Below are 6,525 nucleotides of genomic sequence, written 5' to 3' on the forward strand. Positions count from 1 at the left end.
TGACGCCTGGGAGGAGTCTTGGGTCGATCCCGGACAAGAGAGCTTCCTGCAAAAGAGGAGAATCACCTACCGTAGCCTCATTAGACAAGTCTGGGGCTGCTACCTGGGATCTCCGGTCCTTATAAGAAAAGGCCAAAAGACGCTAGGAGACGTCTGGAAGGAATCACAGGGGATCCCGGAGGGCAGAGGATCCTCCAAAAAAGAAAAAAACCTCAACGGTAGCTTCCTTGGAGGAGTCTGGGGCTTCTACCTGACCCCTTAGGTAGGTAAAGCAGAGGACAGAAGACTGTGGGAGATGCCTGGGAGGAGTCTCAGGTGGCTGTCGGAGTTGAGAGATTTCTCTACAGGAGAAGAAAAATGTCTCGAGCTATTTACTTGGAGGAGTCTGGGGCAGGTAGCTGGGATCTCCGGTCCCGAACACAGAGGTCAAAACATTCTGGGATGACGCCTGGGAGGAGACTTGGGTCGATCCCGGAGAAGAGAGCTTCCTGCAAAAGAGAAGAATCATCTAGGGTAGCCTCATTAGTCAAGTCTGCGGCTGCTACCTGGGATCTCCGGCCCTTATAAGAAAAGGCCAAAAGACGCTAGGAGACGTCTGGAAGGAATCACAGGGAATCCCGGAGGGCAGAGGCTCCTCCAAAAAAAGAAAAAAACCTCAACGGTAGCTTCCTTGGAGGAGTCTGGGGCTTCACCCTGACCCCTAAGGTAGGTAAAGCAGAGGACAGAAGACTGTGGGAGATGCCTGGGAGGAGTCTCAGGTGCCTGTCGGAGTTGAGAGATTTCTCTACAGGAGAACAAAAATGTCTCGAGCTACTTACTTGGAGGAGTCTGGGGCAGGTAGCTGGGATCTCCGGTCCCGAACGCAGAGGTCAAAACGTTCTGGGATGACGCCTGGGAGGAGTCTTGGGTCGATCCCGGAGAAGAGAGCTTCCTGCAAAAGAGAAGAATCATCTTGGGTAGCCTCATTAGACAAGTCTGGGGCTGCTACCTGGGATCTCCGGTCCTTATAAGAAAAGGCCTAAAGACTCTACGAGACGTCTGGAAGGAATCACTGGGGATCCCGGAGGGCAGAGGTTCCTCCAAAAAAGAAAAAACGTCAACGGTGCAACTGTGCTACTGATCCAGGAAGCTCGTAAGTTCGCCTGAGGAGAAAGGATTACTGTACGTTTCCCATATGATAACTGTTGTGCTAAAACGGAAAGGGGGGCATTGGTTATCCTCTAGCAGAATGCTGAAATACCAAGTGGTGTTGTTGCTGGAACAAGATGATGTTTACCTAAAAACTACTACCGCTGTTAACCCTGTTGCGTTTTCAACAACTGACCGAGTTAAAGGAGAACTGGAACGTGACTGCTTGCAGGCAATCGAAAGAGTTTACTCCAGCTGACTGGATCTCTGAGATGTGCCACTAGAAGAAACAGATTGGGAACTATATGCCGACGGAAGCGGTTCCATCTGTGAAGGAAAACGTTTTATCGAGATAGACAATAACTACTGAGGAGGTACTTGCGTTGCCAACTTTGCCTTCGATGATCTCTGCCCAAAAGGCTGAATTGATAGCTCTTACTCGAGCTCTGGAACTAAGTCAAGGAAAGCGAGTCAACACTTGGACAGACTCAAAGTATGCTTTTGGAGTGGTATGTGCGCATGGAGCGATACGGGGAGAAAGAGGACTGTTATCTGCACCAGGAACCGCCGTTCAGCACGCAGAACAAATACTGAAATTGTTAGAAAGCATTCAAAAACCAACAGCAGTCACGATGATGCACTGTAAAGCACATCCGTTAGGTAAGACCGGTCCTAACGCAGGTAACCGACTGGCTGATAAAGCTGCTGAAGAGGCTGCAGAAAAAGGCATCCTAGCACTAGTTCCAGAGAAAGGTATAAAATTGCCTAAAGAAACTCCAAATTATAATGAAAAAGATGAAGAATTAATTATTAGATTGCAGGCTAACAAAATGAAACAGGATAGGCTGTAACACCGACAGGTTGAATAATAGTCCCACCCACAATAATAAGAGAAATTGCCCCATTGAACATCACAGAGTATACTGGGAAACAGAAAGCGAAATATGACAAAGATTGTTTAAACAATTATAAGTGGACGTGAAATGTATATGTAAATTTATCCCCGAACCAGTAATAAGATCATCTTTGGGATTATTAAATAAGGAAATTTTTTAGAAGAATATTAGCAAATTGATTTTATAGAATTGCCTTGAAAATAAGGATATGTCCTAGTTTTAGTTGATATCTTTACTGGGTGGCCCAAGGCTTTCCCTTGTCGCACCAACAAAGCAAGGGAAGTAGTCAAAGTCTTGCTCAAAGAGATAATACCAAAATATGGGGTGCCTGTAAGAATGTCATCTGACAATGGCCCTCATTTTATAGCAAAGATTATGAGACAAGTTGAGCCAAGTATTATCTATGGATTGAGACTATCACACCCCACATAGACCACAAGCAAGTGTGTGGGCAGAGAGAGAGAGAGAGAGAGAATGAACTATATCCTTAAGCAACTGTCGAGTAAAATTTGTCAGGAAACCTCCCTCCTCACATGGGTTAAAGCGTTACCCGTGGCTCTATTAAGAATCGGAGTATAGCCAGAAGAGAAAGAAAAGTCAAGTCTTTAGGAAATGTTGTATGAAAGACCATATCAAGAGTCCTGTGTTCTGAGTATCTTGAGTGCCTTTGGAGATATGTTTTTAAAAGGTGTTATGATTTCTTTAAGCAATTCTTTTCAAGAACTTTGTCAGTATGTCTCCACAGCTGGACCCTTAGAACTGGACGTAGCAGCGCATCCCTTCCGACCAGGAGACTGAATATATATAAAATCACCGAGAAGTGGAAAGGACCGTATCGAGTCATTTTAACAACACTTGTAGCAGTAAAGGTCTGGGAGAAGAACCTTGGCTTCATTATTCGAGAATAAAGAAAGCACCCAACAAGAAACTGGAAGTCTAAAGAAACTGTCCCTTTAAAACGGAAAATCTATAAGTAAGTTTCACGTTATCTATTTGGGAAAACAGTTGTGTAAAGTTTATAATGTTGGGGTTGCTATTAGGAATATTGTCGAGGGCAATAATCTTTTTGTGTGTTTAGAGGGTGTATGTGGTTTTTTTTGAGGGGTTCTAAACATGAGATAAACAAAATGAAACAATTATTGTTTGAGCTATTCATCTTGATATTAACCGGTTTTGTAATTTGAATTAAAAAAAATAATCTAGTTTTGTAACTGATTCAAAGTTTTGTAAAGACACAGAATTTAACCTCAGTAACAGCCTGCCTTTCCGATTCCAAAGTCAGATGAAAATCTAGTTCCGTGGAGAATACTGACATTGAATTTAACCAAAACTTGAGAAAAGAGGTAGAACAACGAGAATCATTTTAGCAGATTAAATTGGATGGATTTAAAAGGCAATTATTTTTTTTTAAATTTGAAAGAAGGAATTATAGCGTTGTGAATTATAACGTTACCAAACCATCCACCTCACGGACAAAAGAATTAATTTACTCGCCCTTCGGGAGAAACTTGTACAAGCACCCCTCGGGGCTGTCAGCTGCCAAAACCGTAGAGACAAGTGCAAAAAGGAACTTGGGATCATGTTTAAAATATAAAACGATGTTTAGAACTTACTGGAGTTCCAGGATCCTTGTTAGAGCCACCCAGAGTCGGGACCATCTGTGGAAATTTAGACCGGTTTAGACAACCAGAGAAACATCACACATCCTAAACAGAGCTGTATGAAAGTTTGTACTTGCAGCTAGCTCCTCTGACCCCAAACTCCCAAGACCTTCTCTAGTAGCTAAAGCTCTAAGATGGGGGTGTATTTGTAGAAAGGATAATAATACTTCACATGATCTTTGGTCCCCTCTTAATAACGGGAAGAATTTAGCTTGGAGTTGACGGCATTAAAGGACAGGTGAAAAGTTCAGGCTTAACTGCTTGGGTGACTAGTGATGCTATCTGATCCACTCACCTCTTCATGAAGGAGAAAAGCAAATCGTGGTCTTGAGACTTAATAACTCTATCCTCTCTCTGGAAGAAATCTCCCTTGTGGCCTCGCTCGCGGGTGGACCTGGGGAAATGGAAAAGATGATACCTGGCAATCGCCAAGTCTTAGAACTAAAATCAGATGGGTAATAAAATCTGTATTTTGACCCCAGTTAACACCTCTTCCACATCAGATGACTCTTGACATCTGTCACTCAGTCAAGGCAGTGCCTGCTGCTTCACTTCACCTTGGTGGTGAGGGGTTTGGTTCCGGGTTTCGGTACCACAGCTGCGGGCCGGGGCTGGAGGAGCCGCAGGTGCGGGCAGTGAGAGGCTGATGGCGACGCCCCCTCCCTGGCAAGGGGAGGGGCTGCCGGGGGAGGGGCTGCCGGGGGAGGGGCTGCCGGGGGAGGGGCTGCCGGGGGAGGGGCTGCCGGGGGAGGGGCTGCCGGGGGAGGGGCCGCCGGGAGCCCAGGCAGGAGCGGAGCTGAGCAGTGACCGGGCTGCGGCTGCCCCGAGGGAGAAGGTGAGCGGGGCCGGGCGCCCCTCGGAGCGCGAACGTCGGAGGCGGGGGTGGCCCGGGGGAGGTGGGGGCCGCCTGTGCCGAGGCCGGGGGGGAGCCCTGAGGGCTCACAGGGCGGCTGAGAGAACGTGCGCGCGGGGGTGGGGGGGGTGGGGGGGCGCTGACGGGGCGGCTGAGAGAACGTGCGCGCGGGGGTGGGGGGGGGTGGGGGGCGCTGACGGGGCGGCTGAGAGAACGGGCGCGCGGGGGTGGGGGCTCACCGGGCCCCGTGGCGGGGCTGCGCAGTCGGCCGGCGGGTCCCGGGGAAAGCCCCGAGGAGGACGGCGGGGTCCGTGTTGCACGCACGGAGCGGCAGCGGGGCCGCGCCGTGCCGGAGCTACCCGGAGCGGCGCTGGGGGCTCGGCGGGAACTGCCGCTGCGCCGGCGTGGGGAGGTGGGGGGGAACGGAAGCGGCGTCCCCTCGGGGTCAGGCAGCCGGGCAGGCTGCCTCCCGGGGCATGCCGGGAGCTGTAGTTTTCGCGGACTCGGCAGCCGGGCAGCAGCGCGGCTCTCGGGCGCGGCGTAGTCCGACCAGGTCAGAGTCGGGAGCGTTGCCGGTTTCGCGTGGTTTTCCGCGGGCTTCCCGCTGCGCCCGCTCCCCGACCAGCCGTGCGGATGCGCCTCCTGGGCGCATGCGCCGTGCTTCGCGTCGGGGCAGCCCGGCGTTCGCTCGCCGGCGCAGGCGCCGTCCCCGTCCCCGGAGGTTTGTGATCTTGGGAAGCCCATGTCCTGGATAGCTGGGGTTGTGGTTTGCAAGCCTGTGACTCCCACCAAGTTCCCAACAAATTCAAACGTAGAAATTGTGCATCGGCCCTCCTCGCCCCCTCCGAGCTGGTCTGTTCTCTGTGGTCACCATTAGTAGCCTCGGTTTCCCACCTGTGGTACTCCACAAACCCAGAGCCTCGCAGCTCCATGCTGAAGGGAGTGGGGAGCTACACACGGAGAAGGCAGAGGCCCGAGTTTGTCTTTTGGGGATGAGAAGTGGGGAGGAACTGCCATAAATGGGACGCATCCCTGCTTGAGACATGGCTGTTTCAGCTGTGCACATGGAAAATCCTCAGATACGTTGCATCTAGCCCTCCTTTCCATTGACCCCAGGAGAACTGGCCTCCTGTGTCCCCCAAGTCCATTTACTTCCTGCTGCGGTGAAGTGGCTATTTTTCTTCTTTTCTCTGAGGATTTTGTGGATCTGGGCATGGGAAGGAGTGCGTTAATGCTGGCTTTCTCAGCCTACTTCTGGGAAGCCAGGCATATCTGCAGATTAGAGCCGGGGGAGTGGCCCAGACGCCTTTTATTCCTCGGAGGGCAGTGTATTTGGGGAGTTAGAGCAAGGCATGCCTGGATGTTGGTCTCCCTGAGGGGGAGGGGGTTTACAGCCAGATGACTGAAAAGCCTCCCCCAGTCACTTCTGGGGAAAGAGTTGAGGGGTGGCTTTTAATGTACCCACGGTATCAATGTGGCGGGTGAGCATACACCCCCCCTCTTGGCTGGGGGATCTTATGGGACGCCTGCTGAGCCAGGGCTGGAAGCCCCTCTGCACACCCTGGAGGAGCTGGGTGCAGACTGGGGACGTGAGGGCAGTCGTGACATGGACACGGAGCGGCAGAGAGTCCTGCTCTTTCAGCAGTTAACGGTGCTACCGCGTGTTCAAAACCTCAAGTGCACCCGTCCAACCGTGTATTCTCTTTCCTGGGGTTTGTTTATGGGACAAATAAACTGCCCAGCACTAGATGAGAAGGTTATCTGCACTCCACCTCAAATCAGGTGCATCACCTCTCCGTCGGGAAAGAAGTATGGGGCTGGGCATAAAAGGAACAGTAACTCGAATGTCGGGACTCTTTTTGGCTCTGGGCACAGAGCAGGTAACCACAGCGATACAGAGGGGGAAGGAGGTGCTGATGGGTTTGTACCTTGGACTTAAACTGTAGAGGATGATCTGTTCAGGACATCCATGTCATCGAGTAGCTGT

The sequence above is a fragment of the Accipiter gentilis genome, unplaced genomic scaffold (assembly GCF_929443795.1).
Source record: "Accipiter gentilis unplaced genomic scaffold, bAccGen1.1, whole genome shotgun sequence".
Classification (NCBI taxonomy): Eukaryota; Metazoa; Chordata; class Aves; order Accipitriformes; family Accipitridae; genus Astur; species Astur gentilis.